The sequence below is a fragment of the Thermobia domestica genome, chromosome 18, assembly GCF_964235325.1.
Source record: "Thermobia domestica chromosome 18, izTheDome1.hap1.1, whole genome shotgun sequence".
Classification (NCBI taxonomy): Eukaryota; Metazoa; Arthropoda; class Insecta; order Zygentoma; family Lepismatidae; genus Thermobia; species Thermobia domestica.
Window position 1 is genome coordinate 83,281,312 of NC_137471.1, and position 25,250 is coordinate 83,306,561.

Sequence of the window (25,250 nt, forward strand, 5' to 3'; positions counted from 1 at the left end):
ACATTTTAGCTCTGTTTCTATGTTTTAATATGATTGGCATATTTTTCACAAGCAAAATAAGTTTCTTAAATATTACTCTTCCTTTCTCTACTAGTGTATCTTACCTGTAAATTTTAATTTTAAAGTTCCCTTATTCTTAATCTTCACTAACATTTCACCTATAAAGGGCGGATGTAGCATAAAAGTGAAAGAATAGAAACATTTTATTTCGGGTTTTTAACTGATATTGGGATTTTCACTAAAAACCCTAATCTAACTTCCAATTTAGATTTTTTTTTTAAATCTCTCTCTTTTTGTTTATAACTAGCATGAGGAATCTTGTCTTTGTGATAGGATAATAATATCCATTATGGCGGACGCGGCAAACAGAAGTTTTCTTCACGTGATGTCACACATGTTTCTTTTGTAGTATTCTGTGCATGTAGTCGCTATACGTTAGGTGTAAAAGGACAGATAGTATAACGAATTTTTGTAAATAATTTAATATTGAAGTTAGAAATGATTCATATAGTTCCGAAATGTGTTTGATTCACGATTGTTTTGTAATATAGAATATGTACTAACATTATCGCAATATGACAGTTATTTAAATTAAGCAGTATACAAAACAAACTTTTGAATTCGCACAATGTTTGGAAGAATATTAAAGAATTAGTGAACTTCAGATACCTTAAGGTAAATTACTCGTAATTTTGATTTCGTTTCATTTGTAACGTACTCTATGTTTGTAGTTACCTAATTTAAATGCTTTGAAGTTATAACTACTTTGTACTCGTATTATATAGCTGTATAATATGCTGTTTACTATAGGTTAATCATAGTGACATCAAGTCCATTGAAAGTGAAAGTGTGCAGATCTATTTTTATCCTCATTATTGGTTGCTTGAAAGTTGATTCTCAAACACTCACGTTGTATGACAGTTCGAGATTGTTCGACGTCGGTATGGAACTAATATACTCCCACCGATGATTGGATCTAGATAGCTCACCAAGGCATGAATGCAAACCAGAATTCGGCCTATGTTTAGCAGAAGGGGTCCAGCTTTTTTCTCTAAAAAATGATACAATTTTGGTAATTCATTGTCACATTCGGTTAGTTTACGGTAGGGTTGGTTAGTTTAAGTTAGGTTAGGTTACGTTAGGTTATGTTATATTAGTGTAGGGATCCCGCATAATTTTCCAAAAAATTATAGAATTTCGCTTATTTCTACTAATATTGCGTTAGTTTAGGTTAGTTCAGGTTAGCTTACGTTAGTTTATGTTAGGTTAGGTTAGATTTGGTTACGTTATGTTACGTCTAAGTACTTGCATCATTCATTTCTCCTGTAAATTTTGTGTTCTTTACGAGCTTCTGGACCCCTTGTACTAAACATACTCCCAGAATTCTTTTAATATTATTTGTCTTGTACATTTCCATTGAACCGGTTCGTTGTAATAAAATTTAACGTTCCTCTCAGTAGCAGTGTTATTCGAGACGTGGACCTACAGCTTAACATAGCATCCAAACCACATGGGCACCAGGAATCGAACCCAGGTCTTCCACGGAGCTTCTTCGTGGCTAAGTGGTTAGCGTACGCGCCTTTGGCGTGGGAAGCTCGCGTTCGTTTCCCGGCAGGAGTTCGTGGTTCGGATTCCACGTTAATCAGTAAGTCCTGTCTCATGTAACATCACTGCTAAAAGGGACGTCAAACTCAACCCAGGTGTTCTATGCCATTGAAAAACCGTTAATTTTGGCTTTCTGTCCATGTAGTAGGCATTACTGCTGTATCGCCGGATCTCACGGAAATCGTTAAAAAAATGAGCGTTTTGTAGTTTCTCCCCTCAAAACTTAAGTTTTTAGGACTAGGTTGTGATTCTTACTTTATATTGATTGTTATTCGAAATACAGTATGGACGTATGGCATAAAACAAACCAACTTGTGCTAGGTGGTCTCTAAAAAGCACGGATGACATTTCATGGTTCCAGACCCGAGTACCTTGTTTTTGTCTATATTGTGATTAAGGTAGAAGTAGAAGGCCGTGGGGGCTTGTAACTCCCTTCGCTTGCTGTAACTAGTTCCGCTATATTTTGTAAAGTAAGTAACACACTGTAAATCTTATATGTGCAAGATTGGGGGAGATACTAAATATCAGCCAAAAGGACTAATGCTATCTAACCGAGTCAGGGCAGTAGCGCAGAAGTTGGCCCAAGCGGCAACGAGGAGGTGCGTCCGTAGGAAGCAGACACGTCAGCGGCGGAAACTGGAAAAAATTGGTCAAAAATCGATTTTGTCAACTTCTCCCCCTATGAAATCGGTATTGATATTTGATTAAAAATGCTGAAAAATCAGCAAAAACTGAACCTAACAATATGATATGTTTTAGCCATTTATATCGTTTTTGTGGTCGATTAAAGCGGGTTGAATAGTACATTGGACTGTGTGTTTAGTGAAGGGTTTTATTTGTTATCCATTGTCATATCATTTATATTATTCACTTCTTAGTGTTACCGAGAAGCTACATATACGCTGATGTTAGTAGCTGTGCAGTCTGAGCTTATCCTTGCTTATCTGCAAAATAAGGTTTATTGAGTTGACCATGAGTAATACAAAAATGGGAAGGTTCTAGATTACTGGTCCCCGTATATTTTTCATAAATAGAAGTATTTGCTTACCTGATAATGCTCCTTTTTCTTTATGCTTGCGATGATGTTGTTTCTTTAGATGCTGTGAACACTGTTTATTATTAATTATATTAATTGTTTTGACAAGTCATAACTTCATGTTGTTGTTATTCCAACATTTCTGTTTATGGAACAACACTAGTCAGTCACACTATTAACACTCCTACGGTTTTATGTTAGTTTTTTGGGTTAGAGGGTTTTGCGCCATATGTGTGTATAAATGTTTATTGTTGTTGGGGGTTAGGTGGGCTTGCCCTCCCATGCTTTGAAGAACTATTTAACTTTATGTAAAATAATAGTACTTTAGGTTTTTTTTTTAAATAGTCGAAGGTTGTCCTGCTATACTTCTATAGAAAAATGTGTTGTTGTCGAGATGGGTAGGGAGATGCGGGTCAGTGGTATAGGTGACCCGGAAGATCCGAAAAAATGTATTATTCTCTTCTGGTCATCTAATAATACAGTTTTTCGGCTCTTCTGGATCATCTATATCACTGACCCGCATCAATCTAGAACCAGTAACCTAGAACCTTGCCTACAAAGATTGAGCATTAGAAAGCCTGTCTCAGACGGGACTAAAGTATGGCTGCGATTCACGATCTAAAACTCACGACCTTACTTAACGATCGTGTGAGAGGTAACTTGCCCTTAGTTCAGGTTGAAATTTTCTGCTGTCTTTATTTCGATCCTGACTTGGAAGAAATAGGAGCAGTTTCTATTTTCTTCTGGACTTCCATACAACTACCAATCAGAAAGGAGTAGCGCCTGACGACATTCAACTTTTTCTCGCTATAATTTGAAAACAATGCTGCCTGGACAAGAGAAGCATTATTTATATTAATAGAGTCATATGAAAAATATGATTTTTTGTATGACGTGAGGCACGATTTGTATTATTTTATAAAACTGCAAGAATAAAGACCTTAGAGAAGGTATGCAGTGAAGTAAGTAGTGTCCGCCCGAACGCTACAGATGTGAACAAATGTAATTACTTCTTTTAAAACAATAAATTTAGGTGATTTAAGTATATTGTCAATTTGTATACCAAAAGGTGTAACGTTAAAAAAAAGCGCGCATCACTCGAAATAATTGTTCAAAAATTAGAATTCCTTCACTAATTTCCTTCTTATTACTTTCTAAATGATTTGTGCTGGGATATGAAAATATCCACATGGCATAGTTGAAATTCAAGGGGGTATCATAAGCAGTAGTTGAAAACTTATAATTCTTTTACTATTTGCGTATAAATACAGCGTCCGGATGCATGCATTAAAACTACAGCCAAAAACACACAAAACAACCTGCGCTAGGTCCCTACTAGAAAGCACGAATGCTATCTAACAAGCTGGAGGGCCCGCATGTTAGCGAGGGGGTGCGTCAGCGAAGGTGGGTATCCGCATAAGCGAGGGTAGTGAAAACGAATGGATTTTGGTAATGATACGAGTTTTAATAGCATTTGTCATAGTTTCATAATAGTAGCGTTCGTACTTGTAAACAAAATACTACTTCTGTACACTTGTGCAGAAATTCACCGCCGGTGGAAAATAGTTTCTATATAGTCATCTTTCATATGAACTCACTTATTTTATCCATCGTAAAGCACTTGTAATAATTTTAGACTAGTAATCCTAGCACTTATAAACATAAAATTCAAATGTGGTGCGCCAAAAGTAAACCAGAAACAGAAACAATGAGAGTTAATTGTCATCAATGTTGTGTGGTCTTCATGCAATTTTAGGGAACAGTTTTGTACAGTGCTGGCACAATACAAGTCCGGTGTAGTGCATGAGAGGAGCTCCCGGCGCGGTATAAGTTTACTTTATGGGCTATGTGGGTACTGAGCTGAGCGGATCCACTCAGTACCTATACTAGAAAATTGCTCTTTCTTCTTTATTTTAGATTTCCGCGCTTGATAACTGCCCTCATTTACATATTTGGACAAGTCATTTGATTTTCAGTTCTACAATCTGGTGGATACGATGATCTACAGACCCGTTTCAGCTGATACAGACTCCCTCATGTTCGTATCTTGCTGCCGAATTTTCGGAGTTACTAATTTCAATAGCATATGGAATTCTGAATAGTCCATTCTGTAGGTTTTTGATATAGGAACGAGAATCTTCTGCAAGTAGTTCATTATTCACCACTGAAAATACGGTCCTTTCCTGTGCATTATTGCGGCGAAGAATTCACTCCTTGATCCAGCAGCTATTCTTTACTCTCTCTCTCTCTCTCTCTCTCTGTCGTTGTTTGGAGGGAGGGGAGGGCATATTTTGTGTCGACAACAGAGAAGATATTGCTGCTACGGCTATTCCATCCTCTTCGGATGAACAAATATTGTGAAATAGAAAACACAATATTTACAATTACGATAGTTGATTGCTGTGTGCGTAACACATTCTTTAAGTGTTTTTCGTCTATTTAATACAGCGATCACGAAAGGCTCTGCTGGTAAAGCCTACCTAGTTTTAAGGATCGTCTGAGACCCCTACATCATCCCAGGATAAAAGAAATTGCATGGAACTTTGAGTTAAGCAACATTGTTAAGTTGTAACCTGGGTTGAGCCTTAGTTCAGATCCGTGTGAGACTGGCTGAAGTAACTGCAGCCAAGTACAGCTGAAGGACTCAGCCCCATCTAACTGGAAATGCGTGATGAATAATGTTGTTGTGGTCGCAATCGAGATCCGCAACCTGAGCCTTATAAAGGGAAAAGGCATATTGTCTTGAATATAATTTGGATTGCCCTTCGTCCCTGAATCAAAGTTGTACTGAAAGCCTCATACATATTGTAGTGATAAACTATCAGTCATGTGGAGCTGCGGTATACTACGTTAGTGCAGTAGTATATAAGAAGATTCTATATTGAATCTTTTAATTTTATCGAAACAACGTAATCCTGAACTAAATTACATTCCAGTAAGTGTTAGTGTTTCTTCGAAGATGGTGCGAGCACAAAACCGCGAATTTTAATTTTGTATCCTACGGCCGAACACATTTATTTTACAACGTATTTTTATTAGCTGCACATAGAATTAGAGGGAGAACCCATTGAACTTGTAACCGCTTCTTGGATGCATATTAACGCCTGTCATAACTTCATACTGACTAGCAATGTCCAATTCATATACGGCGTCACTTCTACTTTGGTTGGAGGTGTTGCATCGGCGGAATTTTTATCTTACACATCCCTTTTCCATGTGGACTCCCTAGTTTTAACCACAAAATTACAGTTTTGTAGATGACGTCTCGTAAAACTCCATCATCTTTGGTTATGCTTTGGTACAGTCCATTAAGCTAGACTTTTAGATAGTATTAGTTAGCTAAAACCTGTTTCGAACATCTATTGTTATATATATTTTACATTTCCTATACATAAAATATAAAATTAAGCCTTAGTAATCATTTAGCAAATGATGAAGTTAAGTTTTTATTACTTAAAATACTTCTCTTGAGATTTTAGAGAAAGACGACCAGTTGGTCGTTTCAGGAAGACAAGTATTGATCGGCAAAACTGTGTCCGACTGTTTCCAAACTTGCGGGACGCAAAATTTCCTCATGTAAGAGATAAAATAATAATAATAAATTTTGAAATAATACTAGGGTAATTTCAAAAGTTCTGCGCAGTGAAAGATATTATGGAAGATGTAATTTACTATACAAAATACCTTTACAGACCTTCTATATAGTCTCCATTCTTGCTAATGACAGCTTCCCAACACTGGTAATTTCTGTATTCCGGATAGGGCACCTTCATTGTTGAGTTGTCTGATCACTCGGGTCACCTCACTGGAAGCTTTGTCAATTGTATCGAAACGTTTTCCACGGAGTGGTTCCCTTAATTTAGGAAACAAATCAAAGTCTGGTGAGCTCAAATCAGGACTATATGATGGATAGGAAAGTATTTCCCATTCATACTTGTCGAGTGTTTCCTCACTTGTAGAGCAGTATGCTGTCTTGCATTATTGTGCAAGATGAGGACACGAACTGCAAGCATGTCAGGCCTTCTTTGACGCATTTTCGGGACGCAAGACATTTTGCAGGAACAGCTTCTAGTATGCGCCTGTCAGACGTTCCCTGTGGTACTGTTTGTAGCTATCACTCCATTAATTTCATACACGAAGATCATCATGTGTTTAACCTTTGATTGTTGGTGGCGGAATTTTTTCAGACGTGGAGAGTCGGAACTTTCCCATTGTGACGACTGAGACTTCAGTTCTGGTTCAAAATATCGTATCCAGGTTTCATCAATTGCGAAAAATCCTTCGTAAAAACTGATCTGCTTCTGTTCGGTAATTTTGGAGCAATTCTTCTTCGATTCTTTTGCGACTTGCTTTCTGTTCTTCACACAGATCATGAGAAACCCATCTGGCAGCGATTTTTCTCGTCTTTTAACTTTTCAGTAATGATTCTGTAAACTGAAGTGACAGTCATACTGGCCTCATATGCAATTTCCTCACATGTTTTTCGTCGATCCTCTCGTAAAACGTAATTCTCAATATTCTCAGAGGTGTAGTCTCTTGCAGTTGATGGTCTTCCACTTGTTGGGTTGTCCACTGCGCTTACACGACCTTAACGGAAACGAGCTGACCACCATGATACAGTGCTACAATCCATTACACTATTTCCACAAATCTCTCGCAAAGCATTGTAGATTTCAGTTGGATTCTTTTCACCTAGAGTTTCGATTTTGATATAGAAACGCTGGTCACTATGTGCAATATGACCTGAGTCGGGTTCACCTTGCATTTTAACACTGAATTTCTCACTACACAAATGAACCAGAACTTATTTGTCTGAGAAATTTGCTAGCTTGTATGAATAATTGGCCAGCCAAACTGTCCGAGAAGAACATTAGCTCCCTAGACGTTAAGTCAGGGTGTCTGTCTCTTATAACGAAATACTTTGGATAGATTAATAATTACCTGCACCTTGGGCAGAAAGTGCTCATACATAAGCAATATACTTAATAGAATGTTAATTTAATGATAACAAAAGAAGAATGCTTTTAATATATGTAAAAAAAAATATATTATGGGATAGTGTTTTGTAGTTGGTTGCTATGTAATTGTTTATGGATACCTAATCATCTTGTATGTGTGTATGACAGTTTGAATGAAAATATATTAAAAAGTGTATCAACTAATAAACCATTTAGTACCGTTCATCGACTTTATAATTCTGATCGAAAAGGTGAGAATAATAGTATATAAAATTATTAAAGATAATTTTACATGCAAATGATTACTACCACTCAAAATTTATATATCATCGATCGAACCAGGTTGACGACTACCCTTGGTGAGTCGTTATAAAAATTTTGGTGCCTTCACACCGGGATTAGCTAAAAATTTTGGTTTACCTCACCCGGGACTTGCTGTAAATTCATATCCCGAAGCAAAGTAAGGGTGAATTTACTTTTGTAATAAAGTTAATGAATACAAATTTCACAAAACTGAGAAGTGGTAAAATAATTATAAGAAAAATGAACGGTGAGGCAATAGGAAATGAATCCAATGATGGTGATAACGGCGAACATAGTGTAGCACCCGGAATGACATTCGAAGAACGAATCTTGCTAGCCTTACAGCGGCAAGAACAATGTCGAAAGGACGATTTTGAAGCCATGAAACAAAATTTGGTCGAATTGAAGCAGAAGATAGAACAGAAGTCCGAAGAATCTAACAAGCAATACGAGGAGTTAAAGCAGAAGATAGAGCATAAGTCCGAAGAATCTAACAAGCAATACGAGGAGTTAAAGCAGACGATAGAGCATAAGTCCGAAGAATCTAACAAGCAATATGAGGAATTAAGTAGACGAATGGAACAGAAGTCAGATGAAACGAAACAGTCAATTGTCCAGGCGATGAATGACATCACCTCGCAGTTCGAGGAAAAGTTAAAAAGAATATCCGAGGATTGTCAGGATAAGCACAACCACCAAATTCAAGAAATCAGTGATGTAAAAAAGGATTTAGAAGTAATAGAATCTTCTGTTCAACAGCAAAAGATTCAGGTCATCAATAATTCTAACAACATACGTGCAAATACGCAATTGATAGCTACTCTACAGGAAGAAATTAGGACGCTACAGGTTAAGGACAACACATACCACAATAATATGCGTAGTGAGCGCTTGGAGTTTTCCCACTCACCAGAGATGACTTCGCCTTCACTTGTGTCTGATGAGGATATTATTTTGGAAGAAATTCATCCGAAGAGTACAGATGGGCGTAAAAGGGATGGTGCAACGACACATCACGTCATGGATAGGAATTGTTACCCAATAAGTACACGGAATGATAAAAGGAAGGTAAAATTAAGTGTTAAGATGAGTGAAATACGGGCTATGAGTAAATTCAGTGGTAAATGTAATGAAAACGCTACTTCTTTCCTGGAAAAATTTCAGGACGAATGCAATATAATGTGTATAGATAGATCACAATATATGAAATTAATCCCTCATGTATTGCTCCCACCATGTTCTTTATGGTTTAAAGCCGTACGTGATCACATCAATACTTATGAGGAATTCAAAGCAGCGCTGATTGCGAATTATGAAAATGACTTTTTGCTTGCAAATCGAGATGCCACCATTAGAAATCAACATTTCAACCCTCGTTTGCACAAATCTGTTGTTGAATTTGTTGTAAATACATACAACGAATTAAAAGTCGTTAATCCATTGCAATCGGAATCTAGAATAATAGCATCGATTCGAAATTTGCTCCCATTTAAGTTACAACAGATCTTGTTTTCTACACAGTGTATGAGTTTCAATCATTTATTAATGCTTGTCCAATGCTATGAAACTCAACACCATGCTATGAATCAACAAGCAGGAGTAGGTAAAAATAAGAATAATTCAGATCATTTTGTACCTGTTCGGAATCTAAATATCCGTAGTGTGAACGATTCGGAACATAACCTAAGCCGAGTAAATTTTAGCAATCAAAACGAGCAAAATAGGCAAAGTTACGTAGGGAATACGCCTAACCTAATTAATCGTAGCAATCCTTATGTTAGATCATATAATCAAAATAGGTTTAAAAATAGACGGAATGTATGGCGAAATTCCAGGAATACAACAAACTACGTGGATAGACGTAATTGGAGAGCAAGAGATGGCACTTCGTATCAAGATCCAGGTATCGAAGTAATTCCTGTACAGAACAGTAATACGGGACATAATCATGATTGTGCTGTACAATGTACTTTATTGGAACCATACACGAGTATGAATTTAAACTAATTGCGGCTGATGTGGTAGGGGTTAAACCCATATCAGCTGTAGATTCTCATGAACATTTATCTACAAGTTTAAGCGATAATTCTTATGAACATTTATCTTCCAATTTACATGTTCATGTTAATGATGAAAATGATCTTTCACATGACGTCTCTGTGAATAATTATTCGGAAATAGCAATTAATAGATGTCAGTACCAATTTATACCTGTAGTAAATCGTTGTTGGTTCGAAGATGATACTGTCAATGATGGTTTTGATATTGAAAAAAATTTTGTATTTTTAAAATCATATAGTACAGCTAAAATACCTATTAAAGTCAATGGGTTAAGTACTGAAGCTTTACTTGATACAGGAGCAAATGCCTCTCTATTATCGTATTCGTTGTGGAAAGCAATTACTAGTAATTATTCGAATCCTAAGCTACAAAAGGCTGAGAACCTTGTTATAGTTGATTTTACCGGTAAACATAAAAAGAGAGTAGCTGGAATTACTCGTGTGACAATAACTATTCAAGATTTTGAAATATCAATCCCTATTTTGGTAATAAAGGAACTTAACGAGAAATTAATTATGGGTTTAGATTTATTATCTCAATTACGTGTCATGCTTGATTTTAAAAACCAAACGTTGACTATACCTGGTATACCTCAGGAAATCGTTCAGAAACTGCTTCCAAAATTAGATAATATTGCTTGTCAATATAATAATATTTCTCATGTAATGAATGATAATGAAATAAATATAATTAATGTAATAAAAGATAAGTATTAATGAAGTGAAAGATTTGTTATAAATATATCTATATCTATGTTATGTAATGAAGATACATACGAGGGGCGATCAAAATGTGATGAACATATGTAATGTAAGACCATTATTGTAGTCGGACCAGTGGTTCTTGAAGATAAAAGCCAAGCTCGCTTATGACTTTTATATTCAGTCCAATTGTCGGGCGACATTTTATATAACGAAATACTTTGGATAGATTAATAATTACCTGCACCTTGGGCAGAAAGTGCTCATACATAAGCAATATACTTAATAGAATGTTAATTTAATGATAACAAAAGAAGAATGCTTTTAATATATGTAAAAAAATATATTATGGGATAGTATTATGTAGTTGGTTGCTATGTAATTGTTTATGGATACCTAATCATCTTGTATGTGTGTATGACAGTTTGAATGAAAATATATTAAAAAGTGTATCAACTAATAAACCATTTAGTACCGTTCATCGACTTTATAATTCTGATCGAAAAGGTGAGAATAATAGTATATAAAATTATTAAAGATAATTTTACATGCAAATGATTACTACCACTCAAAATTTATATATCATCGATCGAACCAGGTTGACGACTACCCTTGGTGAGTCGTTATACTCTCACGAAAGTCATGAAAAAGTCACGAAATCAGAAAACGGTCATGAAAGTAAAGAAAAAGTCACGAAATTTAGCTTTTGAGTCACTTTTTTTTTTTTTTTTAATCTGTATAAATATAAGTACAAATTGGAAAATTTTGTTCTATAAAACGTCTATATGTTCTTCTGTCGCATGCGTGAATATTCGACCTAGTTCGCACCCAAATTTGATCTTGAGAATGTTAGGAAATTGTATGATTTGGTAAAGAAAAGATGACGAAAAAGTCACGAAATTTAATTTTGGAATTTTAGTAGACACCCTGTAAGTTAGAATAGCTACACAGGTAAAACTCTCCAGGAAGAAGTAGAAATCTACAGGAAGAATTGGCCGATTGATACTGCACTTGTTTCCATTTAGTTTGTTTGGTGTTAGTAGGTAATATAGGTCTGAAACGTACAATTAACATGATGTCCAAACATAGTTCAGACCCGGTATAGCATGTCATTATGTTAATCACAAACAGAGAGAAGGGCCGCGGTGGCTCAGCGGTAGAGCGTTCACCTCTGGTGCTTGGGGTCCCTTGTTCAAACCCGGCTCCTGCCAAGTGAACTTTGTGGTGGACAAACACCAGGGTTTGCCCAAGTGGGCCCAGCCCGAAAAAACCCACCGGGTTTTTCGGGTTGGACCCACCTGGGTTTTTGACTTTTTTGTTAGTGTATTATTGGTACAACTAAGGTGATCGCATTGAAAGTTATTTTTATCAGATTTTAAACTTTCTTTGGGCGAATTATATGCTTTCATGTTAAGATAGACAATATTCAACATAAGACCTTTATAAAGCTCTAAATGCACTGAATGAATGAATAAATAAATAAAACCCTCACCTTAACTTGAGATAATTGTAGAACAAATTAATGTGTGGATTATGCTTATAGCCTATTTGAAGTAAAGTAAGCGATTGTATATTTTAGAAAATACTTTCCATGAATAGTATGTTTCCTGACTCGGCACCCCGAGGGACGTTATCCCTCATACGTTGACGGGTTTAAGGTCATAGGTGCCGGTACTAACAGTAAATATGTAAATACATTAGTAAAACTATTAGTATTGTTTCTTACCTTTGATGGTAACAAAAGTATTCAGTAAAATTTGGTTTTCCAACAACAACAGTTCAGTCATTTGTTGCTAGCCTTCAAATAAGCATTCTGTGGAATCAGCACTAGCAATAACGTAAAAATTCTTGTCAAAATTAAGAAGCTTAATGCTCGGAGCTCCGAAGACTACGTAACGCTTACTATTTTAAGTGCTGCAGTCAAACTTCAGTATTAATGGAAGTTTCGATGTACAGTAAAGCAAGCTGCATTTTGAGGGAAAACCCGTCGTGAAAAAAGTGTTCGCGAAATTCCCGCAATTGAACCCACAAAGCATCGAAAGTGAATACTTCAACAATAAAACTATTTATTTTACGCTGGAGGATATTATATTTCATTTTAGACATTTTGAAACATTTACTTTATAAAATATGAATTATAGGCCTATCTTTGTTAATTGTTTTAAATTAATTTTCGGAAAAGAACGGTCTTGCAACAAGTGCTCGGGTAATTTCCGTAATTGAATGCACAAAGCATCGAAAGTGAACTTCAACAATAAGACCATTTATTTTACGTTGAAAAATATTTAAGACTTTTTGATGAATTATGTCTTTGTTTTAAATTAGTATAGCTATTTGGTATTCATATTTGGCGAACGTCACTGAGGCTCCTAGGATGACTCGATCTACATTTGTTCGTTTGTCTGCCTTTACCACACAGTGTTCAACTTTCGGTCTTTTACATTTTCAGGATACAAACCAGAGACACTAAATTTTCTGTTTAGATTTTGGAAGCATACCAACGTAAAATTACAAAATGGCGCGTTTAAAAAAAAAATAGCTGATATCCACTGGGGAAAATCCCGGGAGGATGATGGGGACATATCTCTTACAATCTTGAAACTGTCCCCCTCAATAATCCGATTGGAAATGTGTCTTTTAGGAAGAAATGTGATGATTTGTGTCCAACTATTACAAAGGAAAGTGAGATGAAATAAATACCTCCCAGAATAAGCCTCAAATCTGACCGTCTCCCAATGTTGAAGACAACTCTGCTCCCCTACCCATGTTGTTCCTGAGTCCCACACAGGGGACATAAAATATGACGATATTATTATTACTTGACAACTTTAAAATCAGACTGGCAACATTGAAAACTGTTTACAGGGAATGATCATATTTGGATCATCCCTTGTAAACAGTTTTCAATGTTGCCAGTCGGATTTTAAAGTTATAAAGCAATAATAATGTCGTCATATTTTATGTCCCCTGTGAAGGACGCCGGGACCGACATAGGTAATCCTCCCCAGCATTGTTTTTCTCCTTCATAAATATTTTGTACATCGCATATATATATATATATATATATATATATATATATATATATATATATATATATATATATATATATATATATATATATATATACCGTCTTACCCGTCCCCCCAATGTTGAAGACAAATTTGCGCCGCTGCTGATATCCACGCTACAAAGCACAATTTTAGGTCTTTCAAATTGAAATTTTCAAAGTAGAAGCACGAGAAACTAAATTAACTGTATATATTTTGGCGGCGTAAAATTTCAAAATGGTGGCCATTTTTCAAAATAGCGGGTATCCATGCTACAAGGTGCAATTTTCGGACTTTTTAAGTTGATATTTTGAGGGTAGAAGCACAAGACCTTCTAGAGTTGCTGTATAGATTTTTTCGGTGATCCAATATAAAATTTCAAAATGGCGGCAATGTTTTCAAAACATCAGTGAATAGAAAGTTGTTGCAAGTTGTGACAATGACACTCATAAAATGTAAATCTTATTTTAACATTTTTACCCCAAAGAGATTGAAATATTTCGAAAAAACCAGTTAAACCCGAGAAAACCAATAAAACCCGAAAATACCCGAAAAAACCCACATGGGCCCAGGTGGGTTGGGTTTTTTCAAAAATACCCGGGTTTTTTCAAACCCTGACAAACACCGTGTGCGTGGGTTTTCTCGGGGTTCTCCCGTTCCCTCCCACTTTCTTCATTCCACCATTTTATTCATTTCTCATAATCACCGTCTCCTTTAACCTAACCGGCATAATCGTGGGACGTAAAACTCAAAGATTTCATTTTTACAAACAGAGAGAAGCACTTTGAATGTAATGAAATGCAAGGAAGCAAAGGATTTTGAAATGAACTTACAAATATGCGAATACTGATCTGAAAATATTACTATAGCGACCAAAAATTTTCTAATAATCATCAATATTTCGAGCACGTTTCTCGAGTGCTGATTCTCGAGACAATTTTAAGAATGATGTCATGTTATGCAACTAGCTGATCACATACCTACTATAAAATGAAGGCTTTCAGTTTATTGCCCCACGATTATACCTTTTAGGCTAAGAGTAACGAATCACATGCTATGAGTTATATATATATATATATATATATATATATATATATATATATCGTAACAACCAATGAATGCCAGTGTGTAGAGAATTTGTTATACACGCATACGCGCTTATTTCAAGTTTCAATTGTAATGAGCGGGCCTGCTTGTAATTTTCGATACATTGGAAGTATACTAGATCGTCCTATACATGAATTTTATGTATTTTTAAGAACTGTAAGTAGGCTGGACTGTTGAAATTAATCACTGACTAAGAGTAATTTCACTAACCGGTCATTAATAGAACAATTGGAGCTTGAAGTAAGTGTATGTATTGAGTTGTCTGTTATTGTATTTACATACTGGTAGTCATGTGTTCTTAAATTTACTTATTACCGCTGCAGTACCATATCGTAGCATATGATCAGCTAGCTGTGTAATCTATATATATATAAATGAAAGTCACTATGTTTGTGACTTCGCACCATTTGTACCACCCGACCGATCTCGATTAGATTTTCAGCATAGATAATGAAAATGAAATGAAATCTTTGAGTTTTACGTCCCACGCTTATGCCGGTTAGGCTAAAGGAGACGGTGATTATGAGAAATGAATGAAGAAAGTGGGAGGAAACGGGAGAACCCCGAGAAAACCCACGCACACGGTGTTTGTCCACCACAAAGTTCACTTGGCGGGGGCTGGGATCGAACCCGGGACCCCAAGCACCAGAGGTGAACGCTCTACCACTGAGCCACCGCGGCCCCAGCATAGATAATGTTCGAGCCTGGGATGAATTTTATCATTTCACTTCGATGAGACAACGTAGGGGAGGAAAAGAGGGGAGATATATAATAATAATGAATAAAACTTTATAACTCTTGAACCACGAGACCTATCTCGATAAAAAATTGCCACAAAGCTGAGGTTCGGGCCTGGTATGTTTCTTATCATTTGCTTTGACAGTGTAACTTAGGGGCTGGAGGAGAGGGAGATATACAAAAATACGTAAAAATGAAAGTGACTACGTTTGTGACTTAATAACTCTTGAACCACCCAATCGATATCGATTAAATTTTCAACATAGATGAGGTTCGGGATTGGGATGGTTTTTATCATTTCACTTTGAAGGTGCAAATTACGGTAGAGAGACAGATATATATAAAAACAAATTAAAAATTAAAGACTCTTGAACCACACGACCGATTTTGATCCAATTTTCAACATAGATGAGGTTCAGGCATGGGGATGACTTTTTTTTCTTTTTATTTCACTTTGACGGTGCAACTTAAAAGAGGGGAGATATTTAAAAATGATCTATATTAGTGCCAAATCCAGAGTTTGCGGGATCGCTGAGATGAACAGTGACACTTCCGATACCGCTTAAATCTTAAATAAGCCCGCAACTTGGGGCAGGGGGAGATACACAAAAATGGTCGAAAATGACCGATATTAGTGTCGAATTTATACTTTCTGAGTCCCTAAATTCGTTTTTGACAGTTTTAGTGTGCTTTATGTCCAGAGTAAAATGTATTGTCGCCGTTTGAAAAACGGGCATTCTGCTAATATGATAAGCTTTAAAATCATCCTAAAAATGAACACTCCAACTGAAATTTACAATGCTTTGAGAGAATAGTGGAAATAGTGTAGTGGATTGTAGCACTGTATCACGGTGGTCAGCTCGTTTCCGTTAAGGTCGTGTAAGTACTGTGAACAACCCAACATTTGGAAGACCATCAACTGCAAGAGACTACACCTCTGAGAATATTGAGAAATACGTTTTAAGAGAGGATCGACGAAAAACTTGTGAGGAAATTACATATGAGGCCAGTATGACTGTCACTTCAGTTTACAGAATCACTTCTGAAAAGTCAAAAGACGAGAAAAATCACTGCCAGATGGGTTCCGCATGATCTGTGTGAAGAGCAGAAAGCAAGTCGCAAAAGAATCGAAGAAAAATTGCTTCAACATTACCGAACAGAAGCAGACCAGTTTTTACGAAGGATTTTTCGCAATGGATGAAACCCGGATACGAGGTTTTGAACAAGAACTGAAGTCTCAGTCGTCACAATGGGAAAGTTCCGACGCTCCACGTCTGAAAAAATTCCGCCACCAACAATCAAAGGTTAAACTCATGATGATCGTGTATGACATTAATGGAGTGATAGCTACAAATAGAGTACTATAGGTAACGTCTGTAACAGGCGCATACTAGAAGTTGTTCCTGCAAAATGTTTTGCGTCCCAAAAATGAGTCAAAGACAGGGTTTGAAAAAACTCGGGTATTTTCGGGTTTAATTTTTTTTTTCGAACTATTTCAATGTCTTTGGGGTAAAAGTGTTCAAATTTGATTTATATTTCAACATTGTCATTGTTGCAATTTGCAACAATATTCTGTTCACTACTGTTTTGAAAAAATGGCCATTTTGAAATTTTACGTGGAATCGCCGAGAAAATCTACACAGCAAATTTAGAGCGTCGTGCTTCTATCCTCAAAATTTAAACTTAAAAGTCCGAAAATTGCACCCTGTAGCGTGTATACCCTCTAGTTGAAAAATGGCCGCCATTTTGAAATTTTACGTTGGATGGCCGCCAAAATAAATATACAGCTAATTTAGTGTGTCTCCTGCTTCTATTCTGAAAATTTCTATTCAAAAGACCCCAAATTGTACCTTGTAGTATGGATACCTGCTATTTTGAAAAAAAATGCCGCCATTTTAAAATTTTACGTTGGTATGCCACCAAAATCTATACAGGAAATTTAGTGTGTCTCATGCTTGTACCCTGAAAATTTAAGACCGAAAGTTATACCCTGTAATGTGTGTGTGGTACAGGCAGACAAATGAACAAGTGTAGATCAAGTCATCCCAGGAGCCTTAGTAACGTTCGCCAAATATGAATATCAAATATATTAATTTAAAACAAAGATATTCATGGCAAATATTTTACAGCGTAAAATAAATGGTTTTGTTTTTTAAAGTTCATTTCCGATACTTTGCGCGTTCAATTACGGGAATTTCCCTAGCACTAGCAAGACGGTTCTTTCCTGAAAATGAATTTAAAACAATTAACAAAGATATAATTCACATTTTATAAAGTGTGTGTTTCGAACTGCCTTAAATGAAATTAAATATTTTTCAGCTTAAAATAAATAGTTTTATTGTTGAAGTATTCACTTCCGATGCTTTGTGCATTCAATTGCGGGAATTTCCTGAGCACTTCTTTCACGACGTGTTTTCCCCCAAAATGTAGCTTTCTTTACTGTACATCGACACTTCCACTAGTATGGAAATTTGAATTCAGCACTTGAAATAGTAGAGTTACATAGTCTTCGAGCATTAAGCTTCTTAAATCTGACAACAATTTTTACACTATTGCTGGTGTTGATTCTACAGAATGCTTATTTGAAGAGTAGCAACTAATGACGGGACTACACTACTGTTGTTGGAAAACAAAATTTTACGTAAGAATACTTGTGTTACTATCAAATGTATGAAATAATACAAATGTATTTACATATTTACTGCTGGTACAGGCACCTATGGCCTTAAACTCGTCAAATGTATGGGGGATAACGTCCGCCGGCGTCACCGAGTCGGCGAGCACACTTCATGGAAAGTAATTTCTAAAATACAAAATTGCATATTTTACTTCAAGTAGGCTATAAACACAATCCATACATTCATTTGTTCTATAATTATCTCAAGCTAAAGTAAGCCTTTTATATATATATATATATATCGGTTCAGTGCATTCAGAACTTTATATAGGTCTAACGTTGAATGTTGTATACTTTAACATGAAAGCATCTAATTCGCCCAAGGAAAGTCTAATGTGATCACCTTAGTTACTAACAGAAAGGTCAAAAACCCAGGTGGGTTTGAAAGTAGGTGTTTTCGGGCTGGACCCACTTGGGCAAACCCTGGTCAAAGAAGGCCTGACATGCTTGCAGTTTGTCTCCTCATTTTGCACAATAATGCAAGACAGCATACTGCTCTACAAGTGAGGGAAACACTCGACACTGTTATTTAGCACAATTCTGTTCTATATTTTGCTTGTGTCTTCCACGAGTAATGATCTTTAAAATACCTCTAGACTTCTGTTCTCCTGCAAAGAAAAGAGCAAGATATTATTTTTCATCCAAAGCAAAGTAGGAAGGTTGGTGCAGGCCCACCTGAAAAAAAAACATTTTAAAACCCACCTGGGTTTTTGACCTATTTGTTAGTGTATTATTGATACAACTAAGGTGATCACATTGTACGTGATTTTTATCAAATTTTAGACTTTCCTTGGGCGAATTAAAAGCTTCCACGTTAAGGTATACAACAATATTCTACATTAAGACCTTTATAAAGTTCTGAATGCACTAAATGATTTTTTTTTTTTTAACTTACCTTAGCTTGAGATAGTTATAGAACAAATTAATATATGGATTATGCGTATAGCCTATTTGAAGCAAAATAAGCAATTTTGTACTTTAGAAAATATTTTCCGTGAATAGTATTCTTGTCGACTTGGCGACACCGAGGGACATTACCACTCATACGTTTGACGGATTTAAAGTCATAGGTGCCGGTACTAATAGTACATATGTAAATACATTAGTAAAACTATTAGTATTATCTCTTACCTTTGATTTAAAACACAAGGTCCTTCAACTAAAATTTGGTTTTCCAATAAGAACAGTTTAGTTCAGTCATTTGTTGCTACTCTTCAAATAAGCATTCTGTAGAATCAACACCAGCAATAGCGTAAAAATTCTTGTCAAATTTAAGAAGCTTAATCCTCGGGGTTCCGAAGACTATGTAACGCTTAATATTTCAAGTGCTGAATTCAAATTTCCGTACTAATGGAAGTTTTGATGTACACGCCGTGAAAAAAGTGCTCGGGAAATTCCCGAATTAAACGCAGAAAGATCGGAAATGAATACTTCAGCAATAAAACTATTTATTTTATGCTTAAGCCTGCCATACGTCCCGTAAAAAACGGGAATGTCCCGTTTTTGGGTCCGAGTGTCCCGTGTCCCCGTAAATTTAGTCGGGACAGAGAAATGTCCTGTATTTTAACTCCGTTCCATTTCTGCTATCAATATCAGCTTATTCGAAAATTGAAAAACAGAAAATTCTGACATTGGCTGGGAATCCTGTAATTAGTGAATGAACAGTATGCTGTTGCATGTCAGTTTCGAAGTTATAACACCACCCAGTTCGACTTGATAGCGAGCGAAATTTGCAATGCTACTTTTTCTATTGTACGTGATGGAAACTCGAATACTCTCCGGAACATAAAAAAAAGAAAAAGAAGAAAAGATGACTTTGAGTGTTTCTACATTTACAAACACAGGGAAGATGACTAAACTTTACTTCAGCAACACATTAGATAAGTTAACAAGAATTATAATCTTTTTCAGAGGCTAGGGGCACAGAAGTGTGCTTTGGTTCAGGTCTTAGAAAAATGTAAATCTGGTCCTGACAATTACACACGACACAAGGAGAAAAATCAGCTTTTCATCAGATTAAACTGACGAACGTAATTTTGGCAGATACAGCCATGTAAGTAAATATTGCTAAACGCGCAAAAAATATTTGAAGTAGATTGTACCGCTGATTTAAATAATTTGCATATTGTTGTCCTGTAAAGCATTTTTATAGCACATCTTAAGTTTTTAGGCATCTTCAGTCTATACAATTAATTGCAAGGACGAACAGAAAAAAAGCAACTGCTGCTTAGTGAACTTTCACCTATTATATTATTGAAAAAAAAATTAAATAAAATGAAATCTTTCAGTTTTAGTCTCACGGTTATGCCTGCTATGCTCAAGGTGACGGTGATAAGAAATGAATGAAATGACTGAATGAAGAAAGTAGGAGGAAACGTGAGAAAACCCACGCACAAGGTGTTTGTTCACCACAAAGCTCACTTGGCGCGAGCTGGGATCAAACTAGGAACCCCATGCACTAGAGGTGAACGCTCTACCACTGAGCCATCGCGGCTTATTATACTTTTGTTCATAACCAGACTACACTTTATTGCATTGTGTTGGAAAGTTGAGGAAGGGGGATCTGAAGTGTCCCGTTTTCTCATGGAGAAAATATGGCAGGTTTATTTACGCTGGAAGATGTTAATTTGATATAAGACATTTTAAAACATGTATTTATTTCATACAACATGAATTGTATCTTTGTTTTAAATTAACAGACCCCTTTTAGTATTCATATTTGGCGAACGTCAGACAGGCTTCTGGATGACTTGATCTACAATTGTTCGTTTGTCTGCCGAGCTCCTTCATGGCTATGCGGTTAGTGTTCGCGTCTTCGGTGTGGGACCCGGGTTTGCTTCCCCAAGGTAGCTCATGTGGTTCGGATTCCACGTTAATCAGTAGGTCCCGTCTCATATTGCCTCGCTATTGAAAGGGGCATTAAACACAAAATCAACTTAACTCGCTTGTCTGCCTCTACCACACACACTACAGAATACAGCTTTCGGCCTTTTAAGTTAAAATTTTCAGAATACAAGCACGAGACACTCTAAATTTCCTGTATAGATTTTGGCGGCATACCAACGTAAAATATCAAAATGGCGGCCATTTTTTCAAAACAGCGAATATTCGCGCAACGAAGAGCAATTTTCAGTTTTTTAAGTTGAAATTTTGACGGTGGAAGCACGAAATATGCTAAATTTGCTGTATAGATTATCTCGGCGATCGAATGTAAAATTTCAAAATGGAGGCCACTTTTTTTTAAAACAGCAGTAAGTAGAAAATTGCTACAAGTTGTGACAATGACAATCATGAAATATAAATCACATTTTAACACTCTTACCCCAAAGACATTGAAATATTTCGAAAAAACCCGATTAAACCCGAAAAAAACCCAATTAAACCCGAAAATACCCGAAAAACCCATATGGGCCCAGGTGGGTTGGGCTTTTTCAAAAAAGCCCGGGCTTTTTCAAACCCTGGTGCAGGCAGATGTTGGTTCAAAGTCCCACAACCTCGTCAAGGTCTCTACTTCTGTGACGGCCTACTTTTGACTGGAGAGGGACGTAAGAGCATATGCACCATACGATCTTACGCCGGAGGACTAGCGGATTCTAACAAATTCCTTGATATTTCACGTAGCAAACCCTTTGGTATTTTATCAATCCCAAAGATTTTACTGCGATACTTTACCAAAGAATTTATTATTATCAGGAATAAAGGGGGACAGAGAATGATGTTGTAGAAGGATGCTAGTGTGTGTGTGTGTGTGTAGAGGATTGTTGAAGATGAGAAAATAAGAAAATTTGAAAGAAAATGTTAGTATATAAGCAATGAGGGAAACTAAAAATAAATTAATAAAATGCTGCTATGGTTATAAAGTGACATTGTTTTCTTTTTTTCTCTCTCTCTCTCGTAAATCGACATTTTTTTTTAAATTATTGTTTCATCACTATTGTTGTTCATTTATGCAGCGATTAGAGCAATAAAAATGTGTTGGTTCTTCTCGTGTGCTAACGTAGATATATACATTCTTACGAGGTTTGTGATTGATCTCTTGCAGTGTACCTAGTATTTCTGAGACAAATTCCGCACCAACGAAACAAAATTTTCCCTTTTCAAGTTAAAAAAAATGAAATGAAATCTTTAAGTTTAACGTCCCACGGTTATGCCGGTTAGGCTAAAGGAGACGGTGATAATGAGAAATGAGTGCAATGGTGGAATGAAGAAAGTGGGAGGAAACGGGAGAACCCTGAGAAAACCCACGCACACGGTGTTTGTCCACCACAAAGTTCACTTGGCGGGGGCTGGGACCGAACCCGGGACCCCAAGCACCAGAGGTGAACGCTCTAACACTGAGCCACCGCGGCCCCCCTTTTGAAGTTAAATCTCACGTAGGTTGTAAATGGTGGTATCTGCATTTATGACAACTAGTTTACGCGTGCTTATAAAGAAATGCATTTCTGTTGTATTTGTAAAATGACATATTCTCTAAAACACTATATCAGGTAGTCTAAAATGTATTGAACCTTTTGTACACGAAATGGCATCTGTGTACAAAATCTCAGGGTATATGAGTCACAGTGGGTCAGGCCCAGGCTTGACAACCATATGATAATTTATCGAGATATACGGTGATTTAAGTCTTAATGATAGATACGATAATGCCCTTACGATATTAGGTGAATATATGATCATTTTAGAACGCATACGTTTTTGCAGTCTTTGAATGAGCAAATAAATTGTAGATGTGCACTAAATAATAATAAAACACACACACTAAGGTTTTAAACAATCATTTCCAATCAAATAAATCGATAACGATTTGCGAATTGGCAGACGGTAACCCTGCATCCATTCTTGAAATTCAACTACGTTTAGGAGGGGATGGAAATATTGTTGTTGTTCCTGAGTATAGTTGAGTTAATAAGAATCAAAAGAGAAAAAAAAGAGGACAGTGACGCCGATTTGAAGTTGGAAACTGGATTGCTAAATAAATTTATTATATATTATTAGTATTACTATACTTGTTTCTACAATTATCACGTGCCCTATACGATTTTTTATTTATTTATTTATTTTTTTTATTTATTTATTTTATTTTATTTTTTTTTTGTAATATACGATAATTTTAGAAACGAAAATTGATAATTTTGTTCTGAGGTTGGCAACTCTGGTCAGACTTACATTAGTCATTTTCCAGCTGCTAGTCTATACCTAGGTATATTAAAATGCTAGGTTTATATGTTTGTCCCCAGTCCTTTTGACAATGAGATCTCGGAAACCACACGTGCTAGAAACGTGCCGTTTTCGCTTGTCGATTTCAGATTTTGTGTAGATGTCCAGTTCTCATTCAAATTTTCAAAAACCGTATCGTTATTGTTCTATTCAACATTTTAGGGGCCGTTTTGAGCCCATAAGATTAATATTGTTGCAAGCCGAAATTTCGGTTTTAGGCAACCAGTAGAGAAGTTACGTATGGTGGGTTGACGGAAATTGCAGGCGATTTGCTTAAATCTGAATGGCAAAACCTATTGCATGCTGGCAACTTCAAAGGTTTCAAGAGACGCAATGAGGCTTATCGGACGGATATGCATTTATTAGGAAAGATGTATTTCCACTTGATATCGTGTTACTTCTACAAATTTACTACAAACTCACTCAAACATCTATACGTACCAATTCGCTTTCTTTGTGAGTCTCCTATCCTTTACTTGCGGGAGTACGGAGACGTGCACAGTGGGAAGGAGATTCATGGTCATAATAGAACAATGCGCTGCGCAGGTTCAGCTAGTATTCCTTTAAAAACATTAGTGCAATTAAAAAGCCTAGTGACTGTATTGCAAAGCTACGTAGATACTAAAAAGACACAGGACCTAATTTATTTCCTTTGTGTACACCCAAATATAAAGTTCTAGCTACGCCTATGGTAATACTTCCTTTTTTGTTGGCGCTCTGGTCGGTCCCATTTATTTTCCAGATAAAATTATTGTATAATTTGAACATGTACGTCATTCACAGGATGACCATAGGGATCCGGTTTTCCAAACTCCTTTTGCAGACCTCAAATTGCTTATTTTGTCCATCATGTATTTTGTTGCACATGGAATGTTGTGCAAATTTGTGCCTTGGAAGGGTACTCTAGAATAAGTGTTAAAACTTGCACCTTTTTGTTGTAGGATTTAACAGCTGAATTCATGTTTGATGTAAATTCCCGATAAGTTGCATGAGCTTCTTTTGGTTCATTTTCTTCTAAAGATGGAATTCCTACTGTGAAGAGTTTGGTCAATTTTGAGTTGTTGTACTCACTCGCAGCTACAGTAGTTTTGCTGTGCTTTCTTAATGCGTACATCTTACGACTTGACTTTACTGACCATGGTTTCAGGGAATGTAGTCCTTCTGGAAATACAAAATTTTCATCATCTACACCATAGCAAACTACTACTTGTTCAGTTAGTGTTATTGTTGATATTCTGTCAAAGCATTTAGAACACAGAAAGTCATCACTGGAAACACTTTCACTTTCAAGTGGCATGTTCTCCTTTTTCAGAATATGTAATACTTTTAGAGGTCCAACTCAGAACTGTAAATTTCTCAGAATTTTTAGGATTGATGTTTATAAGGCCCAAATAAATAAACTGCAATCGACACAAAAGTTAAAACATAACATTGTTTATGAAATCTATTCTTTTTTCTAGGAATATAGTGCTAAATGGTACTGATCAACACGTAAACGATCGGAAAGTTTGGCATTAACGTTTTTTTTCTTCTTCTTCTTCTTCCAAAACAAATTTCAGAAGACTACAGCACGAGAACTTGGACTTATATTTCCAAACGGAGGATATCATTTGAATCAGTAAATCATCTTCCAAACAAAATATGCTGAACCGTTCCAGAGATAAAGCATTTTATTATTTTGTTGAAAACTGGACGTGAGAAATAGCGCTACAGGCGCCATGTTTGGTAATCTGTATCTCGGGCCAGGGTTTTCTTTGGACATTATTAAAAAATAAATAAATAAATAAACTGATTTCTTTG

General features: G+C 36.2%; 1 protein-coding gene across 2 annotated transcripts in view; it reads left to right on the forward strand.

Moving 5' to 3' along the window:
- The first annotated feature begins 344 nt into the window (after positions 1 to 344).
- Positions 345 to 25,250, forward strand: part of Setx (probable helicase senataxin) — a 216,238-nt gene continuing 191,332 nt past the window's right edge. For both annotated transcript variants that reach the window (XM_081745377.1, XM_081745378.1), the window contains exon 1: positions 345 to 675. The gene's annotated coding sequence lies outside the window, so the exon portion shown is untranslated. The remainder of the gene's footprint in view (positions 676 to 25,250) is intronic.